At 37.9% G+C, this 14,604-nt stretch overlaps 1 long non-coding RNA gene and 1 pseudogene across 2 annotated transcripts in view; both read left to right on the forward strand.

The window, feature by feature from the left end:
* Positions 1-14,604, forward strand: part of LOC148000482 (uncharacterized) — an 87,621-nt gene that overhangs the window by 8,051 nt on the left and 64,966 nt on the right. The window lies entirely within an intron of this gene.
* On the forward strand, positions 1,220-1,681 carry LOC134482473 (elongin-C-like; annotated as a pseudogene). Its single transcript, XR_015639745.1, has one exon. The product of XR_015639745.1 is annotated as an elongin-C-like, transcript variant X2 (transcript).

Genomic DNA, 14,604 nt, shown 5'->3' on the forward strand with positions numbered 1-14,604 from the left:
GCTTAGGTAATAAATAAAGTATCCATGTTAACCCGGGAGCAAAAACGTAGCAAAGCAGGACCTTCCATTTTGTTTTAAAATGGTCAATGTGTCCCTGGACTTACACTAAATTTGGTAAATATAAGTAGAAGGAGATAAACTATGGCATCCAATCTCCTATATATGAGATTCAAAAAGGTTTCAGCAAAATGAAATGAGAGTTCCAAAAAGCAAGGTTCATTTCATGCTATATTTACATTTATATGATGTAAGGAAGCTTGACTGGGCAGAGAAACATAAAGGTTTAAGAATGGGAAGACCTTGAGATATATTTTTTTTTCGGAGCTGGGGACTGAACCCAGGACCTTGTGCTTGCTAGGCAAGGGCTCTACCACTGAGACAAATCCCCAACCCGACCTTGAGATATATTAAAATGTGTATTATACACAATAGACATTTAATTACATGTGAGGAATAAATGGACTGACAGAATGAAAAACTATAGTTGGACAAATCAGAGTTTGAAGAAAATATTCAATAAGCATAAGAATATTTTCAAACTATAATTCATTCTTGTATTATTTATATGAAGCTCTACCTTAACAACTAATAAACACCTTAAAATAACAAAATGATTAGGAAGCATGTGGACTTCGGAAAAATATGCTGGTGTGCCATCAATTCCCCTTCAAGCAAAAAAATATGAAATACGAATGAGGGCCTAGCCCATCACACTGCTCCCTGATCTCAAATCCCACGGAGAAGAGAGCTAAACACCAAGAAGTATGGAACATCCTGAGACCAGAGGACAGACAGACACATCTGTCCACTTTCAACACCACATTCTCATCAATGGACAGATAAGAGAAACAGAAATTAAACAGCGACATAGAGAAACTAACAGAAGTTATATACTAAATGGATTTAACAAATATTTATAGAACATTAAATAATAAAACAAAAGGATTTATATTCTTCTCAGTACCTCATAGTACCTCCTCGAAAATTGACCATATGATTTGTCAAAAAAATAGGCATCAATAGATACAGGAAGATAGAAATAATTCTATTTGTCCTATCAGATCACCATGGACAAAGGCTGGTCTTCAATAAAAACAATAATGACAGAATGCCCTCAGATACATTGAAGTTTAACAACACACTACTCAATGAAAACTTGGTCAAGGAAGAATTAATGATAGAAATTAAAGATTTCTTAGCACTTCCTTCGGATGCAAGTTACTAGATGACTGCTTCTCGGCCTCGCCAGGAAACTAGTAAGTTCCTCTGGGATCAAGTAGAATTTTATAAGAACATAATGGATGGAGAGGAGAAAACCTATGGTGGCTGTGAAGGCCCTGATGCCATGTATGTGAAATTAATATCTTCTGATGGTCATGAATTTATTGTAAAAAGAGAACATGCATTAACATCAGGAACAATAAAGGCCATGTTGAGTGGTCCAGGTCAGTTTGCGGAGAATGAAACCAATGAGGTCAACTTTAGAGAGATCCCTTCACATGTGCTATCGAAAGTGTGCATGTATTTTACCTACAAGGTCCGCTATACTAACAGCTCCACTGAAATTCCTGAATTCCCAATTGCACCTGAAATTGCACTGGAACTGCTGATGGCCGTGAACTTCTTAGATTGTTAAATAAGATAAATTAAAATAAACTGTTAATTTTTTTTCAGTATTTAATACCTGTAGTTCAGTTAGTAATTTTTTCACATATAGCATGTTGCCTGTATGAAATTGAACTCTAAAGTTAATTGCTGAGCACATTTCTTCTGTCATTTGCATAGCAGAGTTGAAATTTGTTTGCTACATCAACAAATTAAGGAAGTTTCACAAGCCAAAAAATAAATAAATAATGCCAGTTTTAAAAAAAAGATTTCGTAGAATTTAATGAAAATGAAGATACAACACACCCAAACATTTAGGACACAGTGAGAGCAGTACTAAAAGGAAAAATAGCTCTGAGTGCCCCCAAAAGAAACAGGAGAGAGCATACTCAGCAGCTTGACAGCACATCTAAAATGTCTACAGCCAAAAGAAGTAAATACACACAAGAGGAATAGAAGGGAAGAAATAATAAAACTAAGAGCTAAAATCATCCAAGTTTTAAAAAAAAAGGAGTACACAAAGAATCAACAAAAGCAGGAGCTGGTTCTTCGACAAAATCAACAAGATAGATAAACCCTTAGCAAGAATACCCAGAGTGTATCCAAATTAACAAAATCAGAAGGGAAAAGGGAGACATAACAAAAAATCTGAGGAAATTAAAAATATCAACGGATCCCACTACAAAGGCATATATTCAACAAAACTGGAAAATCTGGAGGAAATAGACAATTTTCTAGACAAATACAAGGTACTAAAGTTAAATCAAAAACAGATAAACATCTAAACAACACCATAATTCCTAAAGAAGTAGAAGCAGTTATTAAGAGTCTCCCAACCAAAGAGAACCCAGGACTCCATGAATTTACTGCAGAATTCTATCAGGCCTTCATAGAAGACCTCATATCAACACTATCCAGATTAGTTCCCAAAATAGAAATAAGCAGAGCACTACCAAATTCCTTCTTTGAAACCACAGTTACTCTTATAACTAAACCACACAAAAATCCAACAAAGAAAGAGAACTTGAGACCATTTACCCTTATGATTATTGATGTAAAAATACTCAATAAAAATCTTGCAAAGTGAATACAAGAACACATCAAAATAATCACCCATCATGATCAGTTAGGCTTCAGCCCAGGGATGAAAGGATGGTCCAATATACTAAACGATAACCTGGGCAAGGAAGAAATAAAGAAAGAAATTAAAGATTTCTTAGAATTTAATGAAAATGAAGGTACGACATACCCACACGTATGGGACACAATTAAAGCTGTGCTAAGAGGAAAACTCATAGTTCTTAGTACCTACAGAAAGAAACAGGAGAGATCATATATCAGCAGCTTGACAGCACACCTAAAAGCTCTAGAACAAAAAGAAGCAAATACACCCTGGAGGAGTAGAAGGCAGGAAATAATCAAACTCAGAGCTGAAATCAACCAAGTAGAAAAAAAGAGGACCATAGAAAGAATCAACAGAACCAAAAGTTGGTTCTTTGAGAAAATCAACGGGACAGATAAACCCTTAGCCAGACTAACGAGAAGACACAGAGAGTGTGTCCAAATTAACAAAATCAGAAATAAAAAGGGAGACATAACTACAGATTCAGAGGAAATTCAAAAAATCATCAGATCTTATTATAAAAGCCTATATTCAACAAAACTTGAAAATCTGCAGATAATGGAAAATTTCCTAGACAGATACCAGGTACCGAAGTTAAATCAGGAACAGATAAACCAGTTAAATAACCCCATAACTCCTAAGGAAATAGAAGCAGTCATTAAAGGTCTCCCAACCAAAAAGAGCCCATGTCCAGACAGGTTTACTGCAGAATTCTATCAGACCTTCATAGAAGACCTCATACCAATATTAGCCAAACTATTCCACAAAATTGAAACAGATGGAGCACTACCAAAGTCCTTCTATGAAGCCACAATTACTCTTATACCTAAACCACACAAAGACCCAACAAAGAAAGAGAAATTCAGACCAATTTCCCTTATGAATATAGACGCAAAAATACTCAATAAAATTCTGGAAAACCGAATCTAAGAGCACATCAAAACAATCATCCACCATGATCAGGTAGGCTTCATTCCAGGCATGCAGGGATGGTTTAATATATGGAAAACCATCAATGTGATCCATTATATAAACAAACTGAAAGAACAAAACCACATGATCATTTCATTAGATGTTGAGAAAGCATTTGACAAAATTCAACACCCCTTCATGATAAAAGTCCTGGAAAGAATAGGAATTCAAGGCCCATACCTAAACATAGTAAAAGCCATATACAGCAAACCAGTTGCTAACATTAAACTAAATGGAGACAAACTTAAAGCAATCCCACTAAAATCAGGGACTAGACAAGGCTGCCCACTCTCTCCCTACTTATTCAATACAGTTCTTGAATTTCTAGCCAGAGCAATTAGACAACAAAAGGAGGCAAAAGGGATACAGATTGGAAAAGAAGAAGTCAAAATATCACTATTTGCAGATGATATGGTAGTACATTTAAGTGATCGCAAAAGTTCCACAAGAGAACTACTAAAGCTGATAAACAACTTCGGCAAAGTGGCTGGGTATAAAATTAACTCAAATAACTCAGTAGCCTTCCTCTACACAAAAGAGAAACAAGCCAAGAAAGAAATTCGGGAAATGACACGCTTTATAATAGACCCAAATAATATAAAGTACCTCGGTGTGACTTTAACCAAGCAGGTAAAAGATTTGTACAATAAGAACTTCAAGACTCTGAAGAAAGAAATTGAAGAACACCTCAGAAGATGGAAACATCTCCCATGCTCATGGATTGGCAGGATTAATATAGTAAAAATGGACATTTTACCAAAAGCGATCTACAGATTCAATGCAATCCCCATCAAAATACCAATCCAATTCTTCAAAGAGTTAGAACAATGTGCAAATTCATCTGGAATAACAAAAAACCCAGGATAGCTAAATATATCCTAAACAATAAAAGGATATCAGGGGGAATCACTATCCCTGAACTCAAGCAGTATTACAGAGCAATAGTGATAAAAACTGCATGGTATTGGTACAGAGACAGACAGATAGACCAATGGAAGACAATTGAAGACCCAGAAATGAACCCACACACCTATGGGCACTTGATTTTTGACAAAGGAGCCAAAATCGTCCAATGGAAAAAAGATAGCATTTTCAGCAAATGGTGCTGGTTCAACTGGAGGTCAACATGTAGAAGAATGCAGATCGATCCATGCTTATCACCCTGTACAAAGCTTAAGTCCAAGTGGATCAAGGACCTCCACATCAAACCAGATATACTCAAACTAATAGAAGAAAAACTAGGGGAGCATCTGGAATACATGGGCACTGGAAAAATTTCCTGAACAAAACACCAATGGCTTATGCTCTAAGATCAAGAATCGACAAATGGGATCATAAAACTGCAAAGCTTCTGTAAGGCAAAGGACACTGTGGTTAGGATAAATCGGCAACCAACAGATTGGGAAAAGATCTTTACCAATCCTACAACAGATAGAGGCCTTATATCCAAAATAAACAAAGAACTCAAGAAGTTAGACCGCAGGGAGACAAATAACCCTATTAAAAAATGGGGTTCAGAGCTAAACAAAGAATTCACAGCTGAGGAATGCCGAATAGCTGAGAAACACCAAAAGAAATGTTCAACATCTTTAGTCATAAGGGAAATGCAAATCAAAACAACCCTGAGATTTCACCTCACACCAGTGAGAATGGCTAAGATCAAAGATCAAAAACTCAGGTTACAGCAGATTCTGGAGAGGATGTGGAGAAAGAGGAACACTCCTCCATTGTTGGTGGGGTTGCAGACTGGTACAACCATTCTGGATATCAGTCTGGAGGTTACTCAGGAAATTGGACATTGAACTGCCTGAGGATCCAGCTATACCTCTTGGGCATATACCCATAAGATACCCCAACATATAAAAAAGACATGTGCTCCACTATGTTCATAGCAGCCTTATTTATAACAGCCAGAAGCTGGAAAGAACCCAGATGCCCTTCAACAGAAGAATGGATACAGAAAATGTGGTACATCTACACAATGGAATATTACTCAGCTATCAAAAACAATGACTTTATGAAATTCGTAGGCAAATGGTTGGAACTGGAAAATATCATCCTGAGTGAGGTAACCCAATCACAGAAAAACACACATGGTATGCACTCATTGACAAGTGGCTATTAGCCCAAATGCTTGAATTACCCTAGATGCCTAGAACAAAGGAAACTCAAGACGGATGATTAAAACGTGAATGCTTCACTCCTTCTTTAAATGTGGAATGAGAATACCCTTGGCACGGAAGGGAGAGGCAAAGATTAAAACAGAGACTGAAGGAACACCCATTCAGAGCCTCCCCCACATGTGGCCCATACATATACAGCCACCCAATTAGACAAGATGGATGAAGCAATGAAGGGCAGGCTGACAGGAGCCGGATGTAGATCTCTCCTGAGAGACACAGCCAGAGTACAGCAAATACATAGGCGAATGCCAGCAGCAAACCACTGCACTGAGAATAGGACCCCATTGAAGGAATCAGAGAAAGAACTGGAAGAGCTCGAAGGGGCTCAAAACCCCTTATGAACAACACTGCCAAGCAACCAGATCTTCCAGGGTCTAAGCTACTACCTAAAGACTATACATGGACTGACCCTGGACTCTGACCTCATAGGAAGCAATGAATATCCTAGTAAGAGCACCAGTGTAAGGGGAAGCCCTGGGTCCTGCTAAGACTGAACCCCCAGTGAAGGTGATTGTTGGGAGGAGGGCAGCAATGGGGGGAGGATGGGAAGGGGAACACCCATAACGAAGGGGAGGGGGAGGGATTAGGGGGATGTTTGCCCTGAAACCGGGAAAGGAAATAACACTCGAGATGTAAATAAGAAATACTCAAATTAATGAAAAAAATTTGACTTCAACAAGTTTCTAACCCCTGGACCATTTCTAAAATTCAAAGATTGTTTTCTCTACTATAAAGTATATGTATATTTAATGGTTTTATCTTATAATTATTATATAACTTCTATCCATTATATGATAATGAACTCATCTTTTTCAGTAGCACATACATTTTATACTTTATTATGTAAAAGGTATGGCTCAGGTACAATATTTCATTGCATAAATGTTATATTTTGTAATAAAGAGAAAACAACAACAAAAAAAAAGTCCTGGAAAGATCAGGAAATCAAAACCCATAACTAAACATAGTAAAAACAGTATACAGTGAACCAGTAACTAACATCATACTAAATGGAGAGGAACTTGATGAAATCCCACTAAAATCAGGGACTAGATAAGGCTGCCTGCACTGTAACTACTTATTCAATACAGCCCTGGAATTCCGAGCCAGAGCAGTCAGACAACAAAAGGAGGTCAAGGGATACAAAGTGGGAGGGAAGATGTCACAATATGGCTATTTGCCAACGATAGGATAGTATATTTAAGTGACGCCAAAAGTTCCACCAGAGAATTACAAAACCTGATATTAACTTCAGCAAATTTTTGGGTACAAAATGACTCAAAAAAAATTAGTAGCCTTCCTCCACTCAAAGGAAAAACAGGCTGAGTAAAATTAGGGAAATGACACCCTTCACAATAGTCGCAATAATATAAAATACCTCAGTGTGACTTTAACGAAATAAGTGAAAGATCTATATAGCAAGAACTTCAAGTCTCTGAAAAGACATTGAAGAAGATATCAGAAGATGGAACGGCCTCACATTCTCATGGATTAGCAGGATTAATATAGTAAAAGTGGCCATTTTGCCAAAAGCAATCTACAGATTCACTGCAATCCCCATCAAAAATCCAACTCAATTCTTCAGACATAGAAAGAGCAATTTACTAATTCATTTGGAATAAAAAAAACCCAGGATAGCAAAACCTATACTCAATGATAAAAGAACTTCTGGGGAAATCATCATTCCTGACCTCAAGCAGTATTACAGAGCAATAGTGGAAAAAAAAAAGCTGTATGGTTTAGTAACATAGACAGCTAGACAGATCAGTGAAATATAATTGAAGACCCAGACCTGAACCCACCCACCTTTGGTCAATTGATCTTTGACAAAGAACAAAAACCATCCATTTGTAAAAAGATAGCATTTTCAATAAATGGTGCTCATTCAATAGGTTAGCATGTAAAAGATACAAATCAAACAATTCTTATCTCCCTGTACAAAGCTTAAGTCCAAGTGGATCAAGAACATCAACATTAAAACATATACAGTGGAACTAATAGAAGAAAAACTGGAGAATAGACTCACACACATGGGCACTGGGGAAATTTTCCTAAACAAAACAACAATGGCTTATGTGCTAAGGTCAAAAATTGACAAATGGAACCTCATAAAACTGCAAAGCTTCTGTAATGCAATGGATACTTTTCAATAGAACAGAACAGCAACCAACAGATTTGGAAAAGATCTTTACCAATATTACATCTGATGCAGGGCTAATATCAAAAATATACAAAAAAAAAACCCCAAGAACTTAGAGTCCAGAGAGCCAAATAACCCTATTAAAATTTGGGTTCAGAGCTAAACAAAGAATTCTCAGCTGAGGAATATCAAATGGCTGAGAAGCACCTATAGAAATGTTTAGCATTCTTAGTCATCAGGGATGTACAAATCAAAAAACCCTGAGATTCCACTCACACCAGTAAGAATGGATACGATAAAAAAACTCAGGTGACAGCAGATGCTGGCCAGGATGTGGATAAAGAGGAAAACTCTTCCATTGTTGGTACGATTGCTGACTGGTACAACCACTCTGGAAATCAGCCAGGAGGTTCCTGAGAAATTTCCACTACCTGAGGACCCAGCCACACCTCTCCTGGGCATATACCCAATAGATGCCCCAACAAACAACCAGGAAACACGCTCCACTATGTTCATAGCAGCCTTATTTATAATAGCCAGAAGCTGGAAAGAACCCAGATGCCCTTCAACAGGGGAGTGGATTCAGAAAATAAGGTACATCTACACAATGGAGTACTACTCAGCAATCAAAAACAATGACTTCATGAAATTCATAGGCAAATGGAATGAACTAGAAAATATCATCCTGAGTGAAGTAACCCAATCACAGAAAAACACACATGGTATGCACTCATTCATAAGTGGATATTAGCCGAAAACCTCGAATTACTCTAGATGCAATCCACAGACCACATGAAGCTCATGACAAAGGATGAATAAAATACAGATGCTTCCACTCCTTCTGAAATGGGATAACAAAAATATCCATAGGAGGGAAATAGAGGCAAAGTTTAGAGCAGAGCCTGAAGGAACAGCCATTCAGAGCCTGCCCCACATGTGGCCCATACATATACAGCCACCAAAACTACATTTGACTGATGAAGCTAAGAAATGTGTGATGACACGGACCGGATATAGATGTCTCCTGAGAGACACACAGAGCATGTCAAATGCAGAGGTGAACACTAACAGCAAACTACTGAACTTAGAACAGGACTCCCTTTTGGGGAATTAGAGAAAGGATTGAAAGAGCTGAAGGTGCTTGCAACCCGATAAGAACAACAATGTCAGAGATGCCCAGGGACTAAACCACTACCCAAAGAGTATACATGGACCCAGGGCTCCAACTGCATATGTATCAGAGAATAGACTTGTTGAACACTAGTGGAAGGGGAAACCCTTGGTCCTACCCTGGGTGACCCACAGTGCAGGGGAATATAGGGGTAGGTTGTAAAGGGTGTGGGTTTGGGGGGAGAATACCCTTATAGGGAAGGGGGAGGGGACAGGGGCATATGGAGAGGAAACTAGGAAAGGGAATAAAGCAGCAGCAGCAGCAGCCTGAGGAGGAGGAGGAGGAGGAGGAAACAGACTGGAGGAGCTGAAGGGGTTTCAACACCACAGGAAGAACAACACTATCAACCAACCAGAATCGCAGAGTTCCCAGAGACTAAAACACCAACCAAAGAGTAGCTTGATACTCATGTATTGCTTTTCTAGGTATCACATTATCTATTTACTGACTAACTGATTTATGGGATTTTGCTGTTCATGGTTTGTTTTAGATACAGGCACTGTAGAATAGGATAGAAGCCTCCAAAAGGGCTTTTATCTGTCCCTCTTGAGACACTAATCCTGTCTAGCTCCAGATGGCTCCAGGCATTTAGAGAACATTAATTAGCTCAGTAATGCCACTGTGTGCTCACAGAAAGGGATTGATTCAAAATTGCCAACATTATCTCTGGAGCTAGTTAAGTTTGCCACAGTCAAAACAAATCTAAATAAACTTGTATCTAATAAAGGTATAATATATTTAAAGTAAAAAAAAAAAAAGAATGAAGGCTAGCCTTCATTTTAAAAGTCTTGGAAAGATCAGGAATTCAAGTCCCAAATCTAAACATAGTAAAAACAATATACAGCATACCAGTAGCCAACATCAAACTAAATGGAGATGAACTTGAAGAAATACCACTAAAATCAGTAGCCTTCCTCTATTCAAAGGATAAACAGGCTCAAAAAGAAATTAGGGAAATAATGCACTTCACAATAGTAACAGATGTTAAAAAACTACCTCGGTGTTACTCTAACCAAGCAAGTGAATGATCACTTTGACAAGACCTTCAAGTTTCTGAAGAAAGAATTTGAAAAAGATCTCATAAGATGGGAAGATCTCCCATGCTCATGGATTGACGGGAATAAAAATGTAAAATGGCCATCTGACCAAAGGGAATTTACAAATTCAATGTAATCCCCATGAAAATTTCAACTCTATTCTTCATAGAGTTAGAAAGAGCAATTTGCAAATTCGTTTGAAATGACAAGAAATCCAGGATAGTGAAAACTATCTTCAACTATAAAAGAATTTCTGGGAGAATCACCATCCCAGGCCTCAAGCTGTATTATATAGCAATAGTGATAAAACCTGTATGGTTTGGTACAGATTCAGACAGGCAGATCAATGGAATAGAAGTGGAGACCCAGAAATGAGCCCACACACCTTTGGGCCCTTGATGTTTGACAAAGGACCTAAAACCATCCACTGGAAAAAATATAGCATTTTGAACAAATGTTGCTGGATCAACCAGCAGTCAGCATGGACAATGCAAATCAAATGTTTCTTATCACCCCGTACACAGCTAAAATCCAAGAGAATTGAGGATCTCCACATAGAAGAAGATACACTCCAAATAATAAAAGGAAAATTGGGGAAGACCCTGGAACACGTGGGCACTAGGGAAAATTTCCTGAATAGAACACCAATAGCTTATGCTTTAAGATCAAGATTCAACAAATGGGACCTCAAAAAATTGCAAAGATTATGCAAGGAAAAGGACACTGTCATTAGGACAAAATGGAAAACAACAGATTGGGAAAAGATCTTTACCAATCCTATATCTGATAGAAGGGTAATATGTAATATATATATATAAAGAAATCTAGAAGTTTAGACTGCAGAAAATCAAATAACTCTACTACAAAATGAGGTACAGAGCTAAACAAAGAATTCTAAGCTGAGGAATATCAAATGGCCCTGAAGCTCCTAAGGAACTATTAAACATCCTTAATCATCAGCAAAAATCAAACCAAAAAAATGCTGAGATTTGACCTCACACCACTCAGAATGACTAAGGACAAAATCTAAGGTGACAACAAATGTTGACGGGGATGTGGAGAAAGAGGAACACTCCTCCACTGTATGTGGGAGAGCAAGCTGGCAAAATAATTCTGGAAATTAGTTTGTAAGTTCCTCAGAAAATTGGACATAGTACTACCTGAGGACCCAGCTATACCCCCTAGTGGGCATATACCCAAAAGGGGCTCCAAAATATAGCAAGGAAATATGCTCCATTATGTTCATAGAACCCTTATTAGTAAATGCCAGGAGCTGGAAAGAATTCAGATGTCCCTCCATCTACAGAGTACACATTGGCTGACCCATGGCCTCAGGTGCATATGTAGCAGAGGATGGCCTTGTTGGGAACTAATTGGAGGAGAAGCCCTTGGTCTTGCCAAGGCTCTATCCCCCAGTGTAAGAAAATGGTAAAGCAGTGAGGTGGGAAGAGGTGAGTAGATGGGTGGGGGAAAACCCACATAGAAATTGGGAAGGGGCGATGTGATAGGCTGTACATGGATGGGAAACCAGGAAAGAAGATAACATTTGAAATGGAAATAAAAAAAATTAAACAAACCCCTCCCAAAAAAATGAAGGGCTGTGGTGGCAGGTAAAACTCATTTGGTAAAACATTTGCCCTGAGAAACTGACTGTAGATGTGGGGATAAGGGGAGCCCCAAAGCTTACTTGCCTGCAAGTGTGAGTATCAATGTGCTCCAAGATAGTAAATCAATAACACCAGGAACGTGGGAGAGTAAAGTTTGTCTCCAGAACAGAGGGACTAGAGGTGGAACCCACAGGGCGGCCTGATGGCCTGAGTTCAGTCCTCAGAAGCCACAATGTGGTAGAACAGAACCGTCAGTTGGTTCTGCCCTCTGACCACTACACACTTAGCTCCACGTGTGTGGAAAGTGAGAGGAAGTCAATGGCAATCTCTGACCGTCACATGTATATCAGTGCAAAATCAACAGTACAGAAGGTCCTCACTCACCTTCTGTGAGGGGGCATGGTCACAGTTCCTGTTCAATATGTCTTTTATCCATTAGCAAACAGGTAATATTGATCTAATATTCATTATTGATATTTTTGTCCCAAAGTTGACAATTTGTCTTATGATTAATTTTCCAGTACTGTCTATTAACATTAATGCTCTATATATTAAGAAAGTCTTCATAGAATCAGGGGTTGTAGAGAGGAATGGGAGAGGCAAAGAAGGGGATAACATTTAAAATGTAAATACATAAAATACACAAACACCTCCAGCAAAGTGGCTGGGTATGAAATTAACTCAAAGAAATCCGTAGCCTTCCTCTATACAAAAAAGAAATAAGCCGAGAAAGAAATTAGGGAAATGACACCCTTCATAATAGTCCGAATTGATATAAAATAACTCGGTGTGACTTTAACCAAGCAAGAGAAAGATCTGTATGATAAGAACTTCAAGCTTCTGAAGAAAGAAATTAAAGATGAGCAATGCTCTACTCAATGATATCCTAGAAAAGGAAGAAATAAAGAAATTAAAGACTTCTTAGAATTTAATGAAAATGAGGGTACAACATACCCAAACTTATGGGACAAAACGAAAGTTGTGCTAAGAGGAAAACTCATAGCTCTGAGTGCCTGCAGAAAGACACAGGAGAGAGCATAGGTCAACAGCTTGACAGCACACCTAAAAGCTCTAGAACAAAAAGGAGCAAATACACCCAGGAGGAGTAGAACGCAGGAAATAATGAAACTCAGAGCTGAAATCAGCCAAGTAGAAACAAAAAGGACTATACAAAGAATCAACAGAGCCAAAAGCTGGTTCTTTGAGAAAATGAACAAGATAGATAAACCCTTAGCCACACTAACAAGAGGACACAGAGAGTGTGTCCAAATTAACAAAATCAGAAATGAAAAGGGAAACATAACAACAGAATCAGAGGAAATTCAAAAAATCGTCAGATCTTACTACAAAATCCTACATTCAACAAAACTTGAAAATCTGCACGTAATGGACAATTTCCTAGACAGATACCAGTTACCAAAGTTCAATCAGGAACAAATAAACCATTGAAACAACCCCATAACTTCTAAAGTAGTAGAAGCAGTCATTAAAAGTCTCCCAACCAAAAAGAGCCCAGGTCCAGACGGGTTTAGTGCAGAATTCTATCAGACCTTCATAGAAGACCTCATACCAATACTATCCAAATATTCCAGAAATTTGAAACAGACGTAGCGCTACCGAATTCCTTCTGTGAAGACAGAATTACTATTATACCTAAACCACACAAAGACCCAACAAAGAAAGAGAACTTCAGATCAATTTCCCTTACAAATATTGACGCAAAGATACTTAATAAAATTCTTGAAAACCAAATCCAAGAGCACATCAAAACAATCATCCATCATGATCAAATCAGCTTCATCACAGAAATGCAGGGATGGTTTAATATACGAAAAACCATCACCGTAATCCACTATATAAACAAATTGAAAGATAAAAACCACATGATCATTTCATTAGATGTTGAGAAAGAATTTGACAAAATTCAACACCCCTTCATGATAAGAGACCTGGAAAGAAGAGAAATTCAAGGCCCATATCTAAACATAGTAAAATTCATATATACCAAACCAGTAGCTAATATTAAACTAAACGGAAATAAACATGAAGCAATCCCACTAAAATCAGGGACTAGACAAGGCTGGCCACTCTTTCCCTACTTCTACAATATAGTTCTTGAAGTTCTACCCAGAGCAATCAGACAAGAAAATAATATCAACGGGATACGGATTGGAAAGGAAGAAGTCAAAATATCACTATTTGCACACGATAAGATTGTATATTTAAGTGATCCCAAAAGTTCCATCAGACAACTACTAAACCTAATAAACACCTTCAGAAAAGTGACTGGGTATAAATTTAACTCGAATAAATCAATAGCCTTCCTCTAACACAAAAGAGATACAAGCCAAGAAAGAAATTAGGGAAATGATACCCTTCAAAATAGTCCCAAATGATATAAAATAACTTGGTGTGACTTTAACCAAGCAAGTGAAAAGATAAGAACTTTTATAAGTGTATGATAAGAACTTCTAGCCTCTGAAGAAAGGAATTGAAGAAGACCTCGGAAGATGGAAAGATCTCCCAGGCTCATGGATTGGCAGGATTAATATAGTAAAAATGGCCATTTTACCAAAAGCAATCTACAGATTCAATGCAATCCCCATTAAAATACCAATCCAATACTTCAGAGAGTTAGACAGAACAATTTGCAAATTCATCTGGAATTACAAAAAACCCAGGATAGCTAAAACTATCCTCAACAATAAAAGGACTTCCAGGGGAATCACTTTCGTGAACTCAAGCAGTATTACAGAGCAATAATGA

Source organism: Rattus norvegicus, chromosome 16 (genome assembly GCF_021556685.1).
Source record: "Rattus norvegicus strain SHRSP/BbbUtx chromosome 16, alternate assembly SHRSP_T2T, whole genome shotgun sequence".
In the NCBI taxonomy this organism is placed as follows: Eukaryota; Metazoa; Chordata; class Mammalia; order Rodentia; family Muridae; genus Rattus; species Rattus norvegicus.